Source organism: Uloborus diversus, chromosome 7, assembly GCF_026930045.1.
Source record: "Uloborus diversus isolate 005 chromosome 7, Udiv.v.3.1, whole genome shotgun sequence".
Lineage (NCBI taxonomy): Eukaryota > Metazoa > Arthropoda > Arachnida > Araneae > Uloboridae > Uloborus > Uloborus diversus.
In genome coordinates, this window is record NC_072737.1 from 87,374,366 (window position 1) to 87,401,598 (window position 27,233).

Consider the following 27,233-nt stretch of genomic DNA (forward strand, 5'->3'; position numbering starts at 1 on the left):
GCACCAACTCACATAAGAGCACATGTATGAACCAAATTTCATTTGATTTCATGGAGTATTTTTTGCGATACAGCGGTCACGAAAAACCGGTCACATATTAACAGACACACACACAGACCAACAGACATTTTCCAAAAAATGATGAAACTGAACTCAGCACACTTAAAAACGCGCAAATACGCAGCAATTCGTAAATTTTCTTAAACCAATATTTTGTTCTATAGAATATAGAAGAAACAAAAAATGGGTTTCTTAAATCCGCAATTGCTATTTATAGCTTATGATCTCCAAACTCACTCTAAAAGCACAGACACTGCAGCACTCTTTCAAGAAAACGAGTCTGCTGATGTAATTTTGTGTCCCAATAAACCCACTGACATACACTCATCCGACCCCTCATCTGTCATGAAATCCGTGCATAGCGATCCTTTACAAACAACGCGTGCAACGAAATCAAGGTCTTGGCAGTGTGCTATCGATTTTGTGGTCCTTCGAAAAAGCGGCGTAAAACGTGGCGCAGAGGTAGAGACATCCCTGGCACTTCAACCAGACACACACACACTTACTTCCATCGCTTGCCGGAATATCTCGGCCGGACTCTAGTACGGAGTCCGGCTAACGATCGGAAGTCGACTCCTGTTGCGTTGCCATCGAAGAAGGTAAGTTTAGTATCATCCGTTGATCATTATTACGGAGTTGTGAATTCGTAAGGTCATCTTGGAAAGACTGATCTTCCTGGCTGACTGCTGATAGTTACGCTTTATGTTTTTGAATTAGATGCGGTTGTGTTGGGGATAAGTATCGGTGTAACTGCATATTTTTATTAGAATGTATACAAAATTTGCAAATTTAGGAATTTATTCAAGTGCGGTAGATTTTTACAGTACATATGGTTTTTTTTTTTTTTTTTAATTTCAATAGTTCTTCGAGGGAACCTCTGTGAGTTTTAAGATTTTTGATGAAATAAATGGCATACAATAGCGAAATTCATAGCTAAAAAACATTATGTATATTTTCTCTGCTAAAAATTCAAAATACATCATTATTTATACAAGTTGGATCGTAGTTTGAGGTAAGTTGCAGAATTCTTAATCATTACTTACGTAAAGTCTAAACTGTTTTAAATTGATCGGGGAGCAAAAGTTCAGCAAGTAGGAAAAACTTTGATGGAAAAAGAGAACTTAAATGTTTAAGTGACAACTATATGCATAAAATATTTTCTAAAATCAGGAATAAATTTTAATGATCGTTTAGGAAAAAAAAATAAACAAATAAAAAACCTTTGAAATTAAAAAAAAAAAAAACACGTGCATCTCTTTTACTTAGTAACACCTGTAATATATCAATTTTAAATGATGTTTGCCACTTTATTATTATTTCTTCTGTTTTTTTTTACACTAGTATTAAATATCCTAAAAATATGCAGCAGTTGTCTCTTATGGAGCAAATTAAGCAACGATTATTTCTCTAATAATGTATTTTTACATGTTACTAACTGTTCCTACTTGGAAAAGGACTGTATGTTCCGTTGATATGTTATATCCGTATATAAATGTATGTTTTTTCTTCATACACTAGTTCTTATTCAATATCGAACAATGTTTTCTCGCAAAAAGTGTACTATGATACATAAAAATTTATATATTTTAGCCATCTTTTATATAAAGAAAAAAAAATAAAAGAGCTCTAGTAAGTGGTATATGAGAGTTTTAAGGGAAAAAACAGTACCGTACGTGGCGTAATATGAACTGGCATCTTTCATGACATTCTTGTTAGATAACTGGTGAAGTTTGCTTCAGCTGCTGATCTCTGTTTGAGACTTTTTTGGGGGTTATTTATAATAGACCTCCGAACGCAAAGCTTGGTTCTGTTGACTCCCTCCCCTTTCTTTAATTAATTTCATTTCAAGTGGCATATTTACTCCAAGAAAAATAGTATTTAGCAAGACGATTTTATTGCAATGAATTATCAAATAAACCTTTTAGTATTGCGGTTACGTTAAACCTCTTTTTTGCAGCTTTGTATTAACATATGTCTCAATGTTAGTTTACTGGAAAGAGTTTACCGACAGACTTTCTTATTTACTATCTGAAATGTCAAAAGGAGTATCAGATAATTCGAATGCTATAAGTGTAGATACATTGGAACATTGCTTTTGAAGTTCACTAAAGTTATTCATTTTATGAGCTTGACAATGAAGATAGCAAAAATTGTTTGAAAGATATAAGAATATAAATTGTTCAAAACACTGAACACCGGTTCTTTGAATGCTGTTTGTTTGAATTAACATTTTTCAAGCTGTAACAATGGCAGTTCGCATAAATCGTCTTTATATATGATTTATTTCTATGCTTAATTACATGAATTATTGTGTAGTGGTTGTTATGTGACATAATTAGTAGTATTGACTAAGCAATAGTTATGAGTTTGTCAAATTTCAAGCGTCAACAAAAGTGAAGCATTAAATAATGTTTTTCAAAATCGTTTAATTGTAGCAAAACTAACACCATCAAAAAATATCCTATTTGGATATAGGTAGCACAGTTAATGAACACTTAAGGCGAATTTCATATTCACAAAAAAATAATTGATATTTGCACTATTAATAAAAAACTGAGGGTTTTCTGGGGTTTTTTCCTTTCCAGAACTGTATGTATAGATTAGGAATTGCAATACCGGACCAAAAATGCAATACTGGTATTCGGTATTTTTAAAGCCTGATACCGGAATACTGGTATTGATACTGGTATTTGAAATTTCTCAAAAAATGCTTGAAAACATATTGTTTCGATGCCACATTTCATAATTTTGTACCAAAATTGAGTTATTTATGAAAGCGTATTGCAAACAAATATAAAACGAAGGAACTAATGCCATAATAAAAACTCAATAATAGTAAAAAACATGATGCATATATTGAATCGTCTTTAGCCCTGGAACACATTTTAATTTCCTGCAGTTGAAAATAATATTTCTGAATTCACGCAGGTCGGTGGTACTGTTAACTGCACAGTACACCTCCTCTAATTGTTTCGAAAGCCTTCACCTTCAAATAATTCGATCTCTTGCTTGTTATTTTTGGATAAATCCTTTTGTGTGTGTATGTGTTTCTTCTGTATTGTGTGTATTATTATTATTTTATTTTTTAATTATAGCTAGTTGTAATTTTTTTTCAAGAGATGATAATTTTCCAATATTAACATCATTCTCTCTTGAGCAGGAGAAGTTTGTTTTTGCTTTTTATTTGCCCTTAGGATTGAAATTTGGCGATAAAATTGACTAAATTTGACCTTGTTAGTTTCTCTTAATCGTTTTCGCTTTCTTTTCAAAATTTTTTAGAATTTTATTAGGTAAATATCTGAAAATATATTTCAATTTATTATGCTTTATCTCTTTGTTAATTTTCAAGGCATTATATAATTTCGAAATATCATCTTGCCAAGTATAAAACCAAATAGCGAGATCGGACAACGAACTTATGCTGGTGACACCAAATTACCATTTATTATGCTAACAAGGAAAAGTTTTTGTTTAAATTTAGTCTGCAATTTATGGTTTTGATAAATTGCTCATACGAGAAATGAATTCAAAATTACACTCGAAATTAGCTTTGAGAAAAGGGAAAATGAGTGATCAGAAAAATTGAAAAAATATATGCATGGTGCACAAAGGCGCACGAAAATGCGATTCATCTCACTTTCTAGAAATGACAATATGATTTTGCAATCTTTCCGCGACATTTATTTAATGATATTTTATTAGTTCGGGCTTTTGAAGTCAAATTTTTGCATGAATAGATTTATTTTAGTTCGGTATCAAGGAAAAAGAAATGTTCATTTAAAATATAAGTAGATAATTAATAAGTTAAATTGAAAATCCCTTATTTGAAAATATTTTTTATTTTCAGCTAATACCGAAAATACCGGTATTTCAACTCAGCAAATACCGGTATTACGAAATTGCAAAATTGCTCGAAATACCGGTATTCGGTATACCTGTATGCCGGTACTGCAATCACTAATGCAGATTGAAGTTACTGTTGCCGATTCTTCTAAAACAAGACTTTTGATACATTATTTTTCAAAAAAAAAAAAAAAAAACTACGAACTGTTCATTCAGTGGTCGGTCTACACTTCCAATTTCCGTCAGGCATAGAATCAACACCTTCTTTTAAACTTTGGATAAATGTAAATTTAAAAGATTTGCGCTAGTTTAAACAATCGGCGCATTAACTGATTGGTGCACTTCATTTAAATGAAAAGAAGTGCACCAGCCCAGTAAATGAATCCCATAAACTATTGGACCAACATAACAATTTCTGGTTGTTTCTTTTTGGAATTGTTTAGTTAGGGATTTATTGTTGACGATTCATCTAAGAAAAAGCTTTTGAAGCGTTATTAAAAAAATACTGTTCATTGACTGGTCGGTCTAAATTACCAATTTTCCAGCGAAATGTAATAGGCAACTGCATTTAAACTGTGGACATTTACTAATTAACGTGATTGATGTAAGTTTAAAAGATTAATGCATTGACTGTTTTGTGCACTTCATTTAAATAAAAGGAAATGCAATAACCCAGTAAATGAACCCCATCAACCAACGGACGAAACATTTTCCGGTTTTTTCCTTTTTTGGAATTGTTTAGAAGGGATTTAGTGTTGCAGATGCACCTTCAAAAATGCTCTTGAAACACTACATAAAAATAAATGCGTACTCATTTCACTGATCAGTCTACTCTACACATTTTCTAGCCCAATAAATTATGCAACTTTATTTAAACTGAGGATAGTTACTAATTTGACTGATTGGTGTGAGTTTAAAGGATTGTTGCATCTACGTGTTGGTGCGCTTCATTTAAATGAAAAAAAAGTACACCAACACAGTAAATGAACACCATTCACTAATGGAGGTGCACAACGTTTTCTGACTGTTTCGTGTTTGGAACTGTATAGAGGGAAGTTACTGTAGTCAATTCATCTAAACCAAACCATCGAAAGCATTACTTTTAAAAACAAATTAAGAGCTTTTCATTTATTGGTTGGTCTCTCCTACCAATTTTCTTGCAGAACAATAATAGCAATGTCTTTTAAATTGTATATACTTGTTTCGGAATAATAGTAATGCACCAGGAAAAGTGAACTTAGCAATCGAAGTACGGGTATGTGTGCTCGGGATGAAGTGGAAAAAAGGGATCAATAATTATCTTTTACTGCATAAATGCCTCAAAATCCCAAAACACGATCATCTGGATGTTAAAACAGCAAAAAATATTTTTTTTTTCAAATAGAATTAAACATTGGTACACTGTCAAAACAGAGCTTCGTATATTCAGTAAATTAGCGCCCATTAGCCAGGGCTAAAGCAGAAATACATGAAATACACCGCCAGCTCAGTCATTTCCAGCCGAGGACTGCAGTTTCGTCCTTATTAGCACTCATCAACCCGGCATAAGAAAGTGACTGAGCTGGAGATGGAAAACCTCTTAAGGAAGCGAAGAGTGCGAAACAAACTGGTAGCTAATATAGAATTAGCAGACTAGACGAGTGACCGAAGCAATGGTTCGGTTCAACTCGAAGATTGAACGCGAGGCAAGGTATATTCAGTAAATTACCGCCCATTAGCCAGGGCTAAAGCAGAAATACATGAAATACACCGCCAGCTCAGTCATTTCCAGCCGAGGACTGCAGTTTCGTGCTTATTAGCACTCATCAACCCGGCATAAGAAAGTGACTGAGCTGGAGATGGAAAACCTCTTAAGGAAGCCAAGAGTGCGAAACAAACTGGTAGCCAATATAGAATTAGCTTTGTAGTTTATATGATGATAAAATCTATTGCGAGTATTAATAAATTTGGAACTGACGCATTTTAAGAGATTTTCAAGATACTGTGAAAACAAAAAGAAACGTAAAACTATATTTCATTTGCTCTTTTAAAGGATCAAATCCGTCTACTTTAAGTTATATTAAATGCATTTAGTTTTTTACTTGGATACTTACGTATAAAAAATGTTTTCATTGAAGTTTTAAGTAACACACATTTTAAAATAATACCGTTTTTACGCTTTGATATTTTGATTATTGCTGCAAGCGTATTTTATGCATTCAAACATGTAAATACGCCTCCGAACGTCAGTCCAATTTAATTTTACTGTTTGATGAGTATAAATACATCATGAAACCTGGAACTTGAATGCTTACTCTATTTAAATGCAAATTGCAAAACAGTCTAAAATTTAAAAATTGAAACAGTAACCATCTTTTTTTCCCTGCAGATCTAACCATTCTATCCTTGGAAAGTTTCTGGAATTTATAACACATTATATGGTTTTCTTTGTTGTAACATTTATTTTACTTCTCGGAAAAGTATCAGGAAATATTTTTACAGTTTAGAAAAGACTTGCCATTTTTCTGTATAGTAGTTTCTTGCAAGTCCTGTGCACTTTTTTATGAAAAGAAAAAAACTTTGAATAGATGCGCTTTTTGTTTCACTTTTTAAGGTAACAAATAAGAAGTAAACATTTTTGGAGATTTTTGAACACAGGTACTAATGCACATATGAAAATTAATTATATGTGCGAATTTTTATACTATGCATTGTATTATAGTCTAATTACCGATTTATTAGAATTACATTGTCGTTTAGTTATTGTTTTTACATTGTATTCTTAAAGTGAAAAGAAAAAGAGGGAATGTTGTACTTTTGACATATTTCACTATTGAACATGTTAGCTCGCAGGCACTATCAGCCTCGTATTGGGGGGTGTTATTCATATCAAATTATCACGTATTTGGTTTTCGGCACTGAAAATTAGCAGTTTTTGTTTGCTTTTCTTCTTTGGTATTATCATCCCATAACCTTAATGTGTTTGATATCGTGCGTTATTCGCCTATAATGTTTCAAGTACACCATTTTTTTCGAACGCCGACATAACTTTTAATGCGGCAGAAATATATTTTCTTGACCAGGCATAATCTTATAATACATTTGAGCAGTTCTTCATAATGCCACTGATGCTAAAAAAATTTAAAAAATAGGTCTTCAGCTGATTTTGATCATGGTACTGTAACAATCAAGATTTTTTTTGAAGTAGCACTAATGGTGATGATTAAATATCTTACCGAATTTAAATGTACAGTGAATGAAACAGCTTTAGTTTCAAATAAGAACTTGTACTGCTTGAATTTTGAAAAACAAAAATTAAACAATATTTTACGTAAGACAACTTATTAGATAACTTAGGTTTTGCCTTTTAACTTAAATACCCAAAATGGATTTTTGAAGCAAAAACGATCACTATACCAGCGTTTCTCAACTTTTTTTTTTTCTTGACGGTCAGACCGACGAAAGCTTAAAAAATAAATAAATAAATAATAATAATAGTAGTAATAATAATAAACTATGGTCTAGTGATGTTTTATTTTCTTCTCTATCTTTCTATCTTTCTTTTTGCGAAAAAAAAAAAAGAAAAAACCTCGTATTTGCGGACCATTTAAATCACGTAAATTACTTTTTACTGGCCAGTGAGTTTTTTTTTCCTTTCTTTTTTTATGTTGGGGGTGGTGGAAGGGTAGGGGGGCTATTTGGAATGGACTCGAGCACCATTAAATATTTGTAAAACGAATTTGCGAACGACTCAGGTTATTTCTTCTGTTTTACAAAATAAAATATTCATAATAAGGGAATTTAAAAAATATAAAAAACTTTACTTGGTGTTGAAGATTTGTAACAAAAAATATTTTAATGTTAAGAAGAAAATAAGTAATAATTGTAACAATTACGCAGGAGAAATACACACTGCCAAAAAATGTTTGAAAATTACGGAAAGAAATAAAACCTCATGTAAAAGATGTCGTGCAGGATATTATTTGTATTATTATGGAGTTTTCTGTTTTTGAGTTAAGAAATTTTTTTTACGATCAAAAATCTCTCTGAACCGATAAATTTTTTCTGCGAACCAGTTTTGGCCGGTCGGACCACCGTTTGAGAATCGCTGCACTATACAAATGAAGAATATTTTGAAGTTTAGAAATTTGGTACAGTCACGAAGTTATTGAAAAATGCAGCTGCATTATAACAGAATAAAAAGTAAAAATATGCTTCTGAAAACTATTCCTAAGTGGGCATGGTATCTTTGCCGAGTTTTCTTTTCTTTCCTTTTTATTTTTGATAATGTATTTATTTTGATCTGAGTTTCTTTTCAAATTTCTTTTTTTTTTTTTGTTTTGAAAAGGATTAAAGAAATTTTTTTATGGACAAAATATATTAGCTGCATTGTTTAAAATTAGCCATTACTTTGTTTGTTTGTTTATTTGTTATGTGTTTGTTTCATCAGATGTGTAAAGAAAAATACTTTAATTGTTAAGGCAGAGACGGCAAATAGAGGGGTCAAGAGGGGGCGGTCGCACCCCCAAATTTTTTGAGCAGAATGATAGAAAATGTGTGAACTCAATTTATGTGGGTCGGAAATCAATGTTCATTAAAAAATATCTCGCTGGTTTTCAGTAACTATTTGATAAAACTCGAAACATTCCCGGACAAGAAAAAGGGTTTTTCGTTATTTGGATGATGACTTAGAAATTCATGAAGCATTTTCCGGCCTTTTCATGACGTAGAAAACTGATAGAGAACCATGGTTAATAGGGTGGATTGAAAAAATTAAATTTTCGAATTTCAAAGCCTGCGGTCTCAAAAGTTGCCTTTTAGAATCTAATCTATAGGGTACCCTTAAAGTATTAGCATCCTACGATAATATCTTTAGGTTCCAAAACCGCCCCAAAGAAGTCCAAAATTGCAAAAAAATCGACCTTTTTTGAACTTTTTTTTTTACGAAATTTAAAATACATAATTTTGAAAATGCTTAGAGGTGCGAATTTTAACTCTATGTAAGGTTAATATCCCCTAAAAGTTTTAGGTCGATAGAATAATTTCTTCTTATTTTCTAAAAACCACAAAATAAACCAAAAATCGACTATCTTCTTCCATTTTCACACGACCTTGTAAAACAAAAATAAATCAAGTGCACACAATATAAGTATTTTTAACACATAATCTAAACCTGTTTATGAGTTAAAAAATTAATTTTATTATTCAGATTATTTATTACATTACATTTAAGAGCTTTTGCTACGCATCATTTTTGTAGTTATTGTACACTATAATAGTACAATTCCACTAACAAGAACAAATAGTTTTGTTTACCAGTTAGTTTTTTGACTATAAAAACCTTTGTTACTGAATTTTCCATTGTGCGAGTCCGAATTAACTCGTCTCAACTTGCGAACAGAGCCGCCTTATTTTTACGGTAGACTGAAAAATATGAATTTCCGAATTTCGAAACGTACAAGTGATTCTCTTCGCAAATGAAAAAGAGCAAAAACCATTTTACAACTAATGTTGAATATCATAATACTCTGATACATGAAACCGGCTCAAAAAACATAGGATAAATAACAATTCCGTGCAGAGAAGCTGAAACTATGGAGTATAACGTTATTAATTTCTAAACAAGTAATGATCATTTAACAGCCACTTGCTAACTTCGTTGTTATCGGTTGTGACGGTACCAACAGCATTACATGTGTGGCAGGAGGTGTGATTCGACGTTTTAAGTTAAAACTAAACTAACCCATTCAGTGATTGATTTTGTCTGCTGTATGCAAATGAACTTTGAGACATTTGATGTAACATTTGAACGGAAAACCGAAAAGACCCCCAAGTCATTTTAGTAATTATCAGAAAAGATATCAATACCAGCGAAAATTTACCACTAGTGAAGTTAAAAAATATATTCTTAGAGAGCGTCCCGTTGAACTTTGACTGGAAAAGATCTTAGCCCACATGAGCAATATATTCGTATGAAATTTGCCAAGATGTTTCATCTAGAGATCACATTTTCACTGATTCTCTGAAATGTATAACTTTAATAGACGGTGGCAAGCATTATCTACCTGGAATGTACAACAGGACGATTTTTTTTTTGTAGCAAGATTGCTTGAGCAATATCCAGATGAAACATCTTGGAAAATTTCATACGAATGTACAGTTGATCGGAGCTAAGATCTGTTCCAGTCTAAGCAGAAGAAACATTCTCACCAGAATATATTTTTAAACTTCTCCAGTGACTTATTTTCGCAATTTTTGATATCTTTTCTGTTAGTCACTAAAAATATTTGAGGGATCCCTTCGTTGTTCCTTTCTTATTTTGAATTAAATGTCTCAATCAATGAACGTTCATTTGCATACCGCAGACGAAATCGACCACTGTATTTGGTTAGTTTAGACTATTGACGACGAATGACTCCTCCTGTCATACCAGTATTGGTGTTGATACCGTCGCAACCAATTAACCAATAACAACCAAGTTGTCAAAAGGCTTTTCATCAGCTGTTAGGAAATTAATAATATGATACTGTATAATTTCAGTTTCTCCGAGCAGAACTTTTATATATATTGTGTTATTTGAACCGGGTTCTTGTATTAAAGATATTTGATAGGAGTTGTGATGCTTTGTTTTTTGCCCTTTTTCATTTGCGAAGATAATCACTTGTACGTTTCGAAATTCGGAAATTCAGTTTTTCAATCTATCCTAAAAAAAGGCGGCTCTGTTCGCAAGTTGAGTCGAGTTAATTCGAACTCGCATAATGGAAAATTCAGTAACAAAGGTTTTTAAAATCAAAAAACTAACAGGTAAATAAAATTATTTGCTCTTGTTGAGTGCTTGTTAGTGGGATTGTACCGTTATGGTATACAAAAACTACAAAATGATGCGTAGCAAAAGCTCTTAAATGTAATGTAATAAATTATCTAAACAATAAAATTATTTTTTTAACTTATAAACAAGTTTAGAGTCTGTGTTAAAAATATTTATATTGTGTGCACTTGACTAATTGTTGACTGATTGTGTGTACAGTGACTAAAAGTAGTCTTTTTGACTGAAGGAAACACTTTTCACTTTATGCAAATAGTTTTTAATGCTTTAATTTCAATAAATCACGATTTAAATGAGTCAAATTAATCTTAGAAACATTTTGTTTTCATATATTTTCACATTGAAATTCTCAAAAAGATAAAAATTAAATGATAAAATTGAAGAAGTTTAAAAATTAATAATGCTCTATAATAGAATTTCCTGACACCAACACAATAAAAAGGTGTTTTTGGGAGCTTAAAAGAGCACAATGTTGTACTATTGTTGTGAAACTACATTCAACTTCAACCTTGTTTATAACAATGTGTTTTAGTTTATTTTTCTCTTCAAAATATAACAATATCTAAAAATGTTTTTTAATCATGTTACTATATATCTCTGATTTGATTCAGACAGAGAAGTAGTGAGACAGAGAAGTTTAACTGACGGAAAACGTATCTACTGCTCATATTGAAAAAATGTTTCATGTTTACTTTACACAGTACATGTACCTTCCATACCTATAGAATTCAAAAAGAATTTTTTTTCTTTCAAATCATATCTATACTTCTTGGATTATAGTGTTTCTCCTTATGAAATAGACTTTCTGCAACTTTCAAAACAATTCCTTTAGAATGTATCAAGTTTATTGGAGATGCATTTAACAACATGGATTCTATAAAATCTTGTCATAGAGTCCTATTTTTACTCTTGAGCAGAAAAATAAATTGGAGTTTAAACGTATTAAAATAGACAAATCTTTTTTTTTTCTGCATCATTGAGAACGTAATTTTCTTTTCTACTAGTGATGTATTTTTTTTTTACTTACGAAAAAAAAGTGTTTAGTTCTATGTAACACAGGTACTATGAAAACAAACCACGATACATTTTTGTACAGCTATGAAATAATCGGTTTTTCATATAATTCAAATAAATAGAAGAACGTATTCATGTATTCACGTTTGAAGTCATAAATCTTAACTGCATTACTTTTTAAATTTTCCAACGCATATAAAGTACGACAGATATAGAGAACTTAAATGCAAAAAAAAATGTCTTCTCTCTTTTTTTTGCTAAGATCTCAAATTGCGGAAAAACTATAATTGGACATATATAAAGAACAAAAGTTCAGTATAATAGTGCCTAAGAGTATAAAAAAAGGTTGAAAGATTACATATTTAGCTTATCGTGAACCTATGCAGAAAAATCTTTTACCGAGAGTCATTTTCCATATATCGACATTTTAACGCTGATCAAATGAGTATGTCCAAGGGCGCCCAAATGCAAAATTTTAAGGGATGGGGCTCAAAAATTTTCCCCATGGTTTAGCAGAATATTTTTCCCACGGAAACCAATTTCAGTACATATTAGAGACATTAAAATTTGACATTTTTCATAATTTATTCATTAACGGCTGGAAAACAACTTTTTAGACGTTTTTGCAATGAAAAAAAAGCAAGAAAGCTCTCATTTCTAGGGGGGTATTGAGCCCCCCTTGCCCCCTATATGGGCGCCCTTGGGTATGTCCCTGAATATCAACGGTTGTACGCATCGAGAAGAGATAAAATGGAGGGAGTGAAGAGTTTCATTCATGGAAACAAATGCATCAAGTCACGTGATATATTTTAAAGCGAAGCATTGGAAGAAATCTGTTTATTTATCTAGATTTACGCAAAACATGTTAACCATTCGTCGTTAAAGTCACGTGTTAAAGTCACGTCGGCCGCCTTGTCTAGTTGTCAGAGGAGTCTGATTGCGATGAGGTGGTCCCGGGTTTGAATCCCGGCTCGGGCGTGGATGTACTTTTTCTTTCTTGCCCTTGTCCTTCCTTTGTGTGAATGTGTTGTGAATGGTTGCCTACCCTGTAAACGGATGCTTATGGCATGTGTGTAGTGTGGAAGTTGGACTTCACACCAAATTACGGTAGAGTTGGAAAAGAGAAGCAGCGCACCCTAAATTGCCAGCCTAGCTGGTCCATGACAACAACAACATTAAAGTCATGCAAATATGAGGTCAGTCAGCACTTCCTGAGTTATTATTTAATTTTTCAGTATTTTTTCGATTCCTAGCTCCCAGTGGTTCTCGAACAGTACCGATTTCAAACGGATGTGCTGAAGATTTAACAGCATAGGTAACACAGAGTAGGAAAATATTTATAAAATCAATGGCATCATTCAGTTACTGTATTTAAACATACCTGAGTTAAGTGAAGTTTTAAATATCAATCTTACTATTTTTTCTTTTTTAAAGTTTGCGGTAAACCATTCGAATGAAATTTTTAGGATTGAGTGCACCCATGAAATGAATGCAAAATTTTTTTCAATATTTCTATTTTGACCCCATCGTTTTTCCAACTTTGAAATATTTCATCATCCCCTAAAAAAGTCTTAGTGAAAAAAAGAAATAACATACATAAAAATGAAAAATAATATTAAAAATAAAATACCGATAGCTACGAAAAATCACTTTTCCCAACTCCTAGAGTTACATTTGATGTTATTTAAGAGTTCTGACATTCGGCTTTTATATGACATGTCTCTCGGCAATGCTTCATTTTTAAAGGTCGCTAAACTCATTTTTTGATCTTGACTATTTTGAAGTGTATTTTTGAAAAAGCCAAAAAAACTATTTTCCACTTTTTGATGTGCTGTAAGGAAGATCGAAATACTGATGTGACATTTTTTTATTGCCAATATTTTTTTTCTATGTCATTTAGAAAAAAGATTATTTTAATAGTAATTGTAGGTTTGACTACTCATAAGTAACATTTTTTATCTTCCAAATTCAAGTTTTAGCTTGTACAGAGTAAACTCTCGATAACTCGAAGTCCCAAGGGGCCGGCTAAAACGTTCGAGTTATGGGAAGCTCCTACAACAGTCTGAAAAATTTGGGACCCGATGAAAACTTCGAGATAAAAGAATATTCGATTTACGAACTTTGAGTTATCGGGATTTGACTGCAATAATAAAAAAAACTTCCCAATCCCTGGAATACATTTGACTTTTGACAATAGAAATTCAAATTATGTTTTTGCGATCACGAATTGAAATAGGACCCTACTCGTTGGGTTTTTTGTTTCTACAAATGGAATGGAAACGGAGATAAAAATCGCAGCTTTTATATTATGACTGGCGATTTTCTATATTAGGCATTACGAGCCATATCCACAAAAAAAAAAAAAGAAATGGTCATTACGAACTTAAAGATATTAGGGAGAATTCGCACCCTTACGCTTACTATAAATATTAAAATTACAGCGTATACCCTTTTGGAATTTTTATCTCTTATGAACCTTGAATGATCAAAATTAGTAATCTGGAAATTTTGCATTTAAAAGAAGTTAAATTCAGCTATATCAGTGTTTTTCCTTTAAAAAAAAGTAATTTTACACAAAAAAAAAAAAAAAACGTTTTTTTAATATAAAATCTGCATGAACTAAGCAGGTGATTTGTAAACAGTACAAAGAAAATCTCTAAATAAATATTAAAAACAACAAGCTAGACTTATTTCCGTCACTTGGTTATGTGAAAAATCAAAGGATAATCTAAAACGGTCAAGTGAAAATACATAGCATTTTGTCATTGCTATAATAATAAAAATAGTTTAAAAAAACTACCAAATCCCACATTGAAAGAGGTTAGGGTATTCCTCATAAATGGCTAAAATGAGTCTCATTTATACCCTGGAAAATCTGTACAACTTCTCGCCTACTATGCAAAAAATAACTTATAGTAAGCTTTTAACGATGTGTAATTTTGTAAATCTTTTTTCTGATAATTCACTTCTTGCTTCTTTCAGAAACAACAGCTAACCGTTGCGAAGAAGCGAAATGGTTCATCAGTCAATTTTTTCATCCATCGTAACCATTACGGATTGTTTTATCTTCATAATGTTTTTTACCGGGTAAACTTTAAAAAAAAAAAAAATCTTTAAATATATTCAGTTCATAAAACCTTAGTTTAATAACCTCGAATTGTTATCTCTATACCGAGTAAGTGATATATCCTCTAAAATTCTTTTCTAAGAAATTTAATATGGCAAAAAATAACACTCTTGTTCTTATATGTAGTCAGAAAAATAACATTTTGCAAAGGACATAAACTTCACTTATTACTATATTTTAAGCGGCTCTGGAAAAGTATTTCGGAAATAAAAGAAAATCATTTTGTTTTTTTGTCAATTTACGTTTATGCTTACAATTGCTTTTGAAATAGGTGATAACCAAGGTGGGAGGCTTGTTTATTTGACATTTAATGCCCTTGTATTGAGCTTATTGAACTGTTTTTAAATATTTTGCGTGGAATGTAAAAAACGATATGTTATAACACTTTTCTTTTAATATCGGACTTTTACTAATCACTAACTTAAAAAAATACTTGCAAGTCCTTTTAAATTTAAAAAAACGAGCTAATGTGTGTATCACATGACTTCCTCTTACTCCAATTTAATGTCATTTCCCCATTACTGGTAATTTTAATGTGATTCAATATTTTACTCTCTAAATATCACCAACAGTGGCCAAATTGAAACCAGATTTAAAAAAACAATCGCCAAATTTGTTGTCAAGTTGACGACAAAACTTGGCGACCAAAAGACTAGCGATATAACGCCAAGTGTCCGACAAATTATAACACCACTTCAGTTTACATCGAAATTAACAATGATTTCCCCTAAAAAAGTGGCAAAAGACCCCTTTAGAAACACCCGAATGCAACCAAAAAGAGAGGTGCACAACTAGACCCCACTAGAAGTCTACGTACCAAATTTCAACTTTCTAGTACATGCCGTTCTTGAGTTATGCGACATACACACATACGCACATACATACAGACGTCACGAGAAAACTCGTTGTAATTAACTCGGGGATCGTCATTACGGATATTTTACGTGTTTTTACGTTCTTAGGCCCTTTTCCGCGTCTGGTCGAGTCGGAAAAAAAAAAAAAAAAAAAACTCAATATTCAGTTGGGGGTGAGTAAAATGGAAATTAAGGTCGATTTTTGAGTGAAATTTTTTTCGCGAATACAATACTTCCTTTTTTGTAAAAGAAAGTAAAAAGGTCTAAGTCATCTAAGTACCGTAAACGCGGGCTGCTTTGGCCTTATCGTCCTTCTTTGGCCTAAATGGATAAAAAGATACAGCGTCGTCTATCAACCTTCAGTGCGCTATTTTTGCAACATATTTTGACAGATTCCACTAAAGAGCATCCCCAAGCACTCAATTATATATACCAAGCAGTTCTATAGCTCTGCTCAAGAAGCAACAATTGTGGTTCTGCATTAATTGTGCTAGCATGTGCTTTCATAACCTCTCAAACTTCTCCATGTAGAAGCAGTTTTACATCAGCTAAGAGTTCTTTAAGTAACCATTTACGAGCACTATTTAATACACTATGCCTTAGTATAGTTGTACTTCTCATTTCTGTTTAGTTTTTTTTAATTCTTTAATTGACAATGAAAACTTATCTCTTTACTTAAAAATTACGACCTACTTTAGTCCAGCATAAAAACCTGAAAAAATCCACCAGAGAGATTTGGAAAAGTAAAGAATAGCTTTTAATAAGAAAAACACAAGAAAAAACCTGGAATTATCTGCAAGGGAGAAATAGAGAGATTGCAGACTCAATTCATCAGTTACATGGCTTTCGTTATGGTAGATAAAGAGGAATTAAAAGTTGCAGGAGGTTTAGAAAAAGGTTTTCCCAGTTGCATCTACATATTACAAATATTGTTAAATTTGTTCGAAAGTTTATGGAATTTTATTATTGTGGAATGGAGTGAGTTCAGGTTTCCAAAAATAGCTGTTGACACGACAGAAGAGAGAGTGAGTGTTGAGAGCAATGGAATGCACCAAGTTTTGGAAGTGACCGAAAATTTAGGATCCTTTGTTTTACGAATGGTGTTGTCTTTTTAAAATTATTCAACCTCCAGAACTGACGAAAAGATGACTCTTCTCCGTCGGTAATTTCTGAGACAATAATTAGGTATGCACACACATATTAAAAAATGATAATAACAGTATTATTTTTTCTTAAAACAACTATGTGTGACTCAAACTTCTTTTAAATGTATTTTTCATTCTAACTAATAGTTTTTCGTATGAACACACGTATTTCTGTGACTCTAGTTAGTTCTACAGCGGTTTTAAATAGATAAAACCATTTTGGGCCAAAGTAACACAAATGCAAGGGTAACATTGACCCAAATTAAAAACACTAATAGAGGGTAAAAATACTTGGAAATAAATTGATCACTATTCAAAAATTAAATTAAAAGAGACCTCTATATGTGTAAAACAAGTTTCCACAGGTTGTAAATATGAATAGTTACAAAATTATTGTTAGAAAATAATGAGAAAATATAAAAATCTGGGCCAAAGTAGCCCGCGTTTACGGTACATGTATTCTACTTCAATTATAAGATTTTAGTGTCTCAAAAGAGAATTGACCGTAAAAAAAGGAGACAGAAATATTAATGTTAAAAAAAAACATCTCTAAGGTTGAGATGCTTATGTGAAGTCATGTAGTTACGAGCAATTACTATAATTGTATATTCGATAACATAATCACAGCAATGAAAAGGCTAAAAGAGTACTTAAATGCAGCATTTAATGTGAGTTTTTCTAATCTTAAGATATTTAAGTGTAATTTGAAGAGGTAATTAAAATGACAGGTTGCCCTTGGAGCATTTGGTTATTTGCCAAGTTTTTACCTTTTTCTACTAAATTAAGACTATAAATGTTCAGTCAAAAAGTACTTATATATTGTGAATTATGTTCTAAAATGCCCATCAGCTATCTTTTATGCTCAAGTGATTTGCATCAGTGTTTTGAATATGCATGCTTTTATTTCATATTTTTTAAAGTAGATTAACTCTATATCTGGCTTTTCAACATCAATTGAAATGAAATAATACAATATTATCGTCCATTTTGTCCGACTCTATTATAAAACTTAACATAGGACCATGAGCTTTAAACTTCTGAAATCTGCTTCAAATTGTGTCAGAACTTCATCTATGTTGGTTTTAAACATATTGAACCAACCTACCTTTGCATTATGTAATATATTTATTTGTGGAATAAAAAGTAAAAATCCTAATATCCTTCATAAATTTGAAAATACTGTGCCAATGAAATGATTAGTAATTTTAGCTAATTTGGTTGTTTTTAAACATACTTTGCTAAAAAAAAGCATCTACTAAACCTTGTTTTTGCGGGGTTTTTTTTTTCAAAGAACTTCATACGCATAAATCTTTTTACTGATTTTACTCAAAATAGTCTAGCTATCTTTAATTTTATTCACCAGGTCACTAAAATTTCATTGTATTCCCTATTGTGACTTTTTTACGCTTAAAGTACCAGCCTTTTTCCTTCACTAATAGAACTTCTTTCCTAAGTTATCTTTTGGGACGCCTCCAGTAATGTATCTTCAATGTTACTGTTTACAGCAAAATCTACTGTTTCCATGTTTAACAAATAATCATATCTAGCAATGAATATACGCGAAAAACATTAGAACGTTTTCTGACAGTGATATTATTTTAGTCTGGTGTTCTTGGCTCTGTCTAGACAGGCAATTATGTGCACACTAGTACAACGGTTAAACAAAAAGGTTGAAAGTGAATGTTTTCGTTGTTGTACTTATGTTTGGGTCTCGTTAATACATTGTTCTTTAATTGAAGCACAAAGATAAGCGAAAAATCTTTAGGGTCATATTTGTTAGAAATGGAGTTGTTTCCTTCAGTCAAAAGTACTACTTTTAGTCACTGAAACTGATAAAATGAGCAAAAAAAAAAAAAACATAGACCCAGGAAAGATTTTAATTTTCCCAACAGATTCCCAATCAAAGATTCTAATTTTTTAATTATTTTTTTTAACTGTCCGATTTTTCAAACAAGGCATGGTCTTGATGACGTCACAAATGATGCATTTTGGCGCATCTTTCTACCACGTTCCACATTATGATAATCAACAAGCGAATCAAATATTGCGCTTTACGCTTGCTATCAACCATATCGTTGCCTATACACGTGAGTAAAGATGCTAAATACATATTTTGCTCTGAGAATGGTAACACTAAATGGCATTTCATCATTTGTGATGTCGTCAGCAAGATTTGTAGACAATAAAAGCGCACCGATTGAAATATATTTTTAAAAATATTAAACTTAAATAAATTATTTGAAAAAATGGTCAGATCCTATGTTTTTAAACATGGTCTTTCAGAAAAAAATACTTTTGAAATTTTGGAAACGACCCCATTACAATATTTCAAAATGATTAATTAAAATTACTCAAATTAATGTCATGCACAAGATATGAAATAAAATAGTGGTATAATAATATTTAACAGGAAGATATGCCTTTAGGAAAACTTATTTAATTGAAATACATTCGAGTTGCTTCGCATATCTGTAATTTAGTTCATAGCCGTAAGTTTGAAAAAACTTACTGCTTAAACATCTTTTCAAGATTAACACCTGTAATTAAAAAGTAGTTTTTTTTTTTATATAAATCAAAAACTTTTGCATAGAGGGGAGAGGGGAATAGTGGGATGGTTTTTATTCCTTTTGTTATAACTTCTTGATTTTAAGTTTTAAATAGCGTGAACCAAACGTGGTTATAGAACTCTTTAGCTATCATTAATTTTTTTCATGTTTTTCCCACATATTACTTCAGAAAAATAAATTTCGAACGGCTGTCAAATCTCCCCACTGTGTCCCACGTGCAAATGTAGTGGGACAAGACATGAGGTTACATCGGACATTGATAAAGGCACATTAAAGCAGTTATATTATGAGCTGATCGCTTAGCAAGAACTGCAGCTGACGATTCGCAATTTCCTTCTTCATCTATTCCTCTTCCAAAATCTTCACTAATTTCATACATTAAAAAACAAACATTAGATGACTGGCAATTTAGGTGGAATGAAGAGGATACTGGACGCAGAGTCTTCGAATTCTTCCCCACCGTTCGTTTTCCTTCCCGCATTAAAAGTAGGTTTGAGACAATTTTCTTTTCTTGCCATGGTCCATTCCCACAATATCTTCACAGATTTAACCTTTCTGACTCTGCTTATTGCTCTTGCAGGAAATTAGGTTCTCCGGAACATTACATTTTCTTATGTCCACTAACATCGCATTTGCATATCAGACGTAATCATAGTCTTTCCCTCAATAAAAACATATTAATCGCCTTTTCGCAACATTATACTCGCATCAGTCTCTTTTGGCTAATGAAGGCTTCACGTTTTAAGGCGTTGACTAATAAACATATTTTTTCTATTTTCAATAGTTAATATCGTTTAAATTTAGTTTTTTTTCTACACTTTAACACGTTATCTTTTGTAAAGCAACAACTCTCTGGTGTCGTTTATGTTTTATTGTATCATTGTAAAGCTTTTATGCATTGGTTTTGTCTACTTTATTACATATATTGATGTTAAATTACCAAAAGTTTTGTCAAGAGCAAATAAAAATTGTAACAGATAATTATGTTATGTATTTAAATAAAGTTCCTCAGAGACCCACTTGCTCAGATTTATCTGAGAATTTAAAACCAATAAACCGAGCAATTGGTATGTGCGGGTGGTCTCTGAGGGCGTCAAATGTCAAGCTATATTATGACAACATTTTGGAGTCAGCTTCGGGCTTCCTCCGAATCAGACGTGCTTCCACACGCTCCGCATTCCATTTGCCATAGCTACAGAAATATAGCAGCTAGAGAGTCATATTTTATACCAATTCAAAGATCTTGTTGAACCCTTCCCGTAGAGTAGCTGCACACGGATTTTGGACCATCCATTCATTTGCAATCCGTTAATTTCATCTTTGAACATGTCCCCGCCCTGTTTTAGCACATTGACTGACTGAATAAAGAATTGGAAAACATCGCGGGCCACCTTGATCCACTTCCTGTCATCGCACTACCACGGACGACCTGTCAATGGAAAGCTTATTTTGCAAGCTCCAAGAGGATACTGGTTATTTTGCCCTAGCGCCAGGGGCCTAAACAGAAGGACACCTTAAATTATCGTTGAGACTACCCGGTTTTTGCAGCGCTAGAAACACCCCGTGCGACCTTCGACCCCGCCGTGCAAGCACCCCCGCTCTCTTAAATACTCTTAAATATTATTATTCAAAAAGAAAAAAAAAATTATTAATTACGTACTACACACCACATATGAGGTAACATATGAAACAGAAGCAAAGGCATTTAGTTGATCTACAAAAAAAAAAAAAAAAAAAAAAAAAAAAAAAAAAAAAAAAAAAAAAAAATTTAATGAAAGATTACCTAGGATTGTAATTTTAAACGCATTTTACTTAAAACGTTAAAACGTCCACTTAAATCCCTTTGCTTCTCACTAGCCCATATGGAAGCAGTTTTCAAGCAAGACTTAAAAACAGTTGCTATAAGTATATGCGCATGTGAGACTTTAAAAATTATTTCTAAAAAAAAAACGCTTGATGCATTGAAAATAATAAAGTAACTTTAAATATTACTTTTAGTGATAAGAACATGGGAATGACAGAATGTAAAATATAATTTGAAAAAAAAATGATTTAACCTTGAAATTATGGAAAGTGTTCAAAAAACTAATGTAATTGAGAACGTGTGATTGGTCACGGTTGTGGACGACAGTCAAAATATAAAAGGAGCTGAACTACAAAAGCGCATACGAGGCAAAAGATCTCAGCCATCAATAAACACTTCTAAACCTATTAGAAAATTCTTCCTCCGATATTGGATTTTGAAGTCATGAACTGTAAAATATAAATGACAGGTCAATGTGTTCTTTTCCCTCCCTTTTAATGATGTGAAAAAAGGGGTAGTTTGTTATTTCTATAAAGTATTCAGCTTTCTAGAAATGGCAGCAGACCTTCATTTTCTATTTTCTTTTCACTTTTTAGTTTTTAAAATCATACTGAAGCAAAACTATTAAAGATATTTCCTACAATTATCTTCATATGATTACTAATTCAGCGAATATAGCAATGCTAATAATTGAAAAGTTCATAAGTTTTTGTTTTTGAACTACTTGAAGCTATAGAGTGTGTTAATTTCAGAGTGTTACTACATGTTTAAAAACACAGAAACTCAAAACAGTATAATCAGATTACATATCATAAAAAATCTTCATATATACTAATAATCTAAAGCTAAAGAGTTTGTTTGTTTGAACGCGCTAATTTTAGGAATTACTGGTTCCAATTGAAAAATTCTTTGTGTTAAATGGTACATTTGTTAAGGAAAGCTAAATGCTATTTTCTTGAAAACATTATTGACCGAAATAATTGCAAATCAAATGTTTAATTAATTGTTGTGTACTATGAATTCCTAATAGATGGCGGGGTAAGTTTAGTTCTATGAATTTCTAATAGATGGCGGGGTAAGTTAACTCATCTACAGGGCGTTAGCCGACAGTCTCGATCTCGGTAGCTGCGAGGAACCATGCCGCGCGGCTAGCGAACTGATTATTGAATGCGGTTTTTTTTTTGTTTTTTTTTTCGATATTGAGGTACATAATTTGATTTGTAGGATTTTTCTACTGTTTTTTCCCCCCCCCCTTATATCTTCTTTGGTACTGGTAGTTAAAGATAGTTACTTATTCTAAGTAAATTATTTGATTTGTCGTATTATTTAATTGTGTTTGTTCTTTATCGAGTTTTTACTATAGTATTGTTTATTTGGCGAAGCATTTTAAAGTGCAGAAAAAAAAACTGTTTACTCGCTAAAGGCAGGGTTACGGTTGCATCGCTGCTTGGCGCGTTAAGCGATGAACTATACAGTGAAGGATTATTTTGAGTTTTAAAGCTACTGTCAACCTTTTTATGTGTTTTGTCGAATAGTTTTACATTTCAAAGAGACTTTAACAGGTCTTTTGAAAATATGTGTACGCATTTTAGTTGAAGAAAAATGATCATTTCACATCAGAAGGAGGGAAGGGGGGGGGGTATTTTTTTTCATTCAACGGACTTCCTTTAGATTCTTAGCATGGACATCGCCGTGCGGGTACTGCTAGTTAGTAATAATATACATAGCATCAGCAGATAAACGGGATAGTAAATGCAAACTTTATTGGATTTACGTCCATGTCATTAAAAGAACCATTCAAACACATCTGATAAAAATCAATATCTATTTATTATTTGATTTTAAATTTTGATGTTCTAAAACTATTTACTTTGCCTTATTCTAAAATGATTTTTTTAAGATAGGTTCTCCAAAAATGACAGTGACCCTTTAAATTTACTTCCGCCATTAGTAACTTTTCTAGTTCATTGTATACGAGTATAAATAATTTCGCAAAATCAATAGTAGTCTACTTGAAAACGTATCTTTCTTGTCAATACATTTTACGTTTGATTGAGCAAATAGGAAAACATCCTTATTAAACTTATAACAATATAATTCCGTGCAATCTTTTATAACAAACACTAAAACTCTTAAAGTAAGTCAAAACAACATTAGATGAAGCACAAATCTGTAATTTACAAATTTGTGCTTCTTCTAACGTTGTTTTGTCTTACTTTACTGTTCAGCACAAAGGTATTTATTTATCTTACTAAAACTCTTATCCACATTTTTTTTTAAATGTCTGTCGGAAAATTTTTATTAGAATGAAATCCGTTTCATATGATAAATTGTATAAAAACATTAAATTTTGTTTGAAATTATTGGATTTAAAATAAATGCGGAAGGTGAAGAGACTGATGGAGTAGAGTAGGGCAAGGTATCTATGACAGGAAAGGTTAGGCTACTTAGGCTACTTAGACAATGAAAACCTTTTATCCGTGAAACTATTGAACTAACTCACTCAATGCTATCAGTTTTTTTTTTTAGAAATCCGATTCAGTTGGTGTGTCGCTTTTTGTCTTCATTATGTAATTGACAGCTTGCGTTTAAATTATTCAGTATGTATCACAGGAACTGACACGAAATTGCTTCATCATCATCATAAAGTAGTACCACTTTCGTGATGGAATAGTTCTGCTCACTTGATAAGAATAAACAACTGTTGCTTAATGGTGCATTTTTTTCTGGATGCGGCAGAGAGAAAATCTTTAGAAAAATGGATTTAAAGAGGAAAGAAGAAAAAAAAAACAGTTCAAAGAAAAAGCTGAGAATTGTAAAGCAGTCAATAAAGGAAAGAAAAAGATAAATGAGTTATAGAAAGAAATCCACGAAGAACATGGGAACTAACGTTTGCCTGGAAATAGTGACAATGACAAACAATAAGAAGACGTGAATCTCCTGCAATGGAATTTTTCAAAAATGGATCCAGTGTGAGCGTTTCTTTTTATTGGCACGAACTCAGTATCGGAATTGAAGATAAGAGCCTTTTCTTTCAACTCGAATAGCAGAAAGTAGGATACGTTTTATTTGAAGGACAATCCATTCATTTAAATGTTTGAAATTTCACTCCTTGAAAGTTAGTTATTGAAAAGCATTAAGGCTATCTCAATCAAGGTTTGTATTTTTTCAACTTATTCTTATATCATTTTAAAAGCTCCTCTTTTTTACTTCCTTTTACAAAAAAAAAAAAAAAAAAAGTATTGTATTCGCGAAAAAATTTTCACTCAAAAATCGGCCTTAATTTCCATTTTGCTCACCCCCGAATGAATGTTGAGATTTTTCACCGACCCACCACACGTGGATGTATGCCTAGGAACGTACAGACACCCGAAATATCCATTTTGACGATCCCCGAGTTAATTACAACGAGTTTTCTCGTAACGTCTGTATGTACGTATGTATGTGCGTATGTGTGTATGTATGTCGCATAACTCAAGAACGGAATGTCCTAGAAAGTTGAAATTTGGTACTTAGACTCCTAGTAGAGTCTAGTTGTGCACCTTTTTTTTTTTTTGGTTGCATTCGAATGCTCCAAAGGGGGTCTTTTGTTCCTTTTTGGGGGGAAATCATTGTTAACTTCGATGTAAACTCAAGTGGTGTTATAATTTGGCAGACACTTTTGGCGATATATAGCCAGTCTTTTGGTCGCCAAGTTTTGTCGTCAACTTGGCGAAAGATTTGGAGACTTATTATTATTATTATTATCATTATTATTATTATTATTATTTTATTATCTGGTTTCAATTTTGCCACTGTTGATGATATTTAGAGAATAAATTATTGAATCACATAAAAACTGCCAAAAAATGAGAAAATGACATTAAATTGGAGTAAAAGGAAGTCACGTGATGCACACATCAGCTCGTTTCTTTGCAACTTACTAGATAAGTGCTGTACATTTCCACAATACTTTCAAAAAAAAAAGGAAACAAACATTACTTCTATTTATAGAACAATGGGTTTCTGTTATTTACTCTGACTAAAACTAAGTGACTATTTTACTCAATCAACTCGGGGAAAAAGTCTGGAATTTTTAAAACATAACATGTTTTGCTTTTTAACTTATTCCTACAAAGTTTAATCAAAACAAGAAGAGTTGAAGCATAGTAGCCAATATTTTTTGCTCTTAAGTAAATTTAATCGGTTTCTTTGACTCATTTGCATTCCACATCAAAATTGTACACCTTCATTTGCACTGCAATTTCTCGTAAAAGTAAACTAAAAGCATAAAAGCAGGTAATGGATTCGGAAAATATATTAAAATGGAAAATGTCAAAAATAAAGTAAAATGAGTATAGAAAATACAAAATTATAAAGTAAAGTTGAAAAATACTGAAAGTGTGTCTGTCGGAAAGTCATCTCGTCTGTGTCCCCATTATTTTTAGAAAGAGTCCATCATCATCATCATAGTTGGCTCGACAGCCCAGGGTGGGCCATGGCCTTCCTTTTGAGAATCTTCCAAGCCGTCCTACTTTTTGCCTGGGTTTTCCAATTTTTAACTTTGAGAATATCGAAGTCAGATTCAACAGAATCCAACCATCTCAACTTTGGTCGTCCCCTTCCTCGAATTGTCACAGGTTTTGCAGCAAAAACATTTTTTACTGGGTTTTCTTCGTTCATTCGAGAGACATGGGCCGCCCAGTTCATTCTCCTAATTTTTATGCTTTTTATTATGTCAGGTTCTCTAAACAATCTGTAAATTTCAAGATTGAATCGTCGTCTCCAGACACCGTTCTCATTGATGCCTCCAAAAATGCTTCTTAAAACCTTTCTCTCAAAAATTAATATCTTGTGCTCTCCGGTTTTAGTCAAAGGCCATGTTTCAGAAGCATAACTTAGAACTGGCCTAATAAGAGTCTTATAAACCAAGATCTTTGTTTTTCTTGAAATCAAAGACGATCTGAAGATGGGGCGTAGTCCAAAAAAGGCCTTGTTTGCCAACGTTATTCGGTTCTGTATTTCTGAGATTGTGTCATTTTTGTTGTTAACACAGGACCCAAGGTACGTAAAACTGCTAACTATTTCAAATGAGTACCAATTTCTAAACATGTGTTCCTGTCATTTGGCGGAATTTTTTGTACAGGCATATACTTGGTCTTGGAGTCGTTTATTTTTAGTCCTATTCGACCAGCAGCTATCTCCAAAGATGAAAAAGCCTCTTTCAAGGCTGGTACAGTCCTAGCAACTATATCAATATCATCAGCATAGGCTAAGATCTGAACTGATTTGTAAAAGATGGTGCCCCTAGTGTTGATATTTGAGTCACGAATAGCTTTTTCCAAAGCAATATTAAAAAGAAGGCAAGACAATGAGTCGCCCTGTCGAACACCATTATTAACATTTAAATCCTCAGAGAGAACACCCTTGAATTTTACCTTGCATTTAGTGTTGTTCATAGTGCACATTACAAGTCTAATTAATTTGCATGGGATCTTGAATTCATACATTGCATCCATTAAATGTTTTCTATCCACACTGTCAAATGCAGACTTAAAGTCTATAAACAAGTGATGAGTGTCAATATTAAACTCAATTGATTTTTCAATAATTTGACGTAGACAGAAAATTTGGTCTACTGTAGATTTTCCACTTCTAAACCCACATTGATAACTACCAATTTCTGAATCCACAAATGGTTTTAGTCTCACAAACAGAATATTGGATAGGATTTTATAGCATGTGGTTAGCAGGCTGATGCCTCTATAGTTGGAGCAGACCATTGGGTTTAGAAAGAGTCCAAGTTGAAAAAATGTTTGTTTTGATTGATTATTTATTTATTTATTTATTTATTTATTATTTATTACTGTTATGGTTATTATTGTTATCATTAATATTACTTTTTTAAAAAAAAATAAATTTTGAACATTATTGCCACGGTATTATTTTGACGCTTTCAAAACCATTTAACTTGTCGCCACGAGGAAATTTGTATTGTATTATATCTCGTTCTAACAAATTAGGTTTGCGTAATT

At 32.2% G+C, this 27,233-nt stretch overlaps 1 protein-coding gene across 1 annotated transcript in view; it reads left to right on the forward strand.

The window, feature by feature from the left end:
• Nucleotides 1-536: 536 nt before the first annotated feature.
• Nucleotides 537-27,233, forward strand: part of LOC129225895 (uncharacterized) — a 64,440-nt gene continuing 37,743 nt past the window's right edge. The window contains exon 1 of the mRNA XM_054860426.1: nt 537-659. The gene's annotated coding sequence lies outside the window, so the exon portion shown is untranslated. The remainder of the gene's footprint in view (nt 660-27,233) is intronic.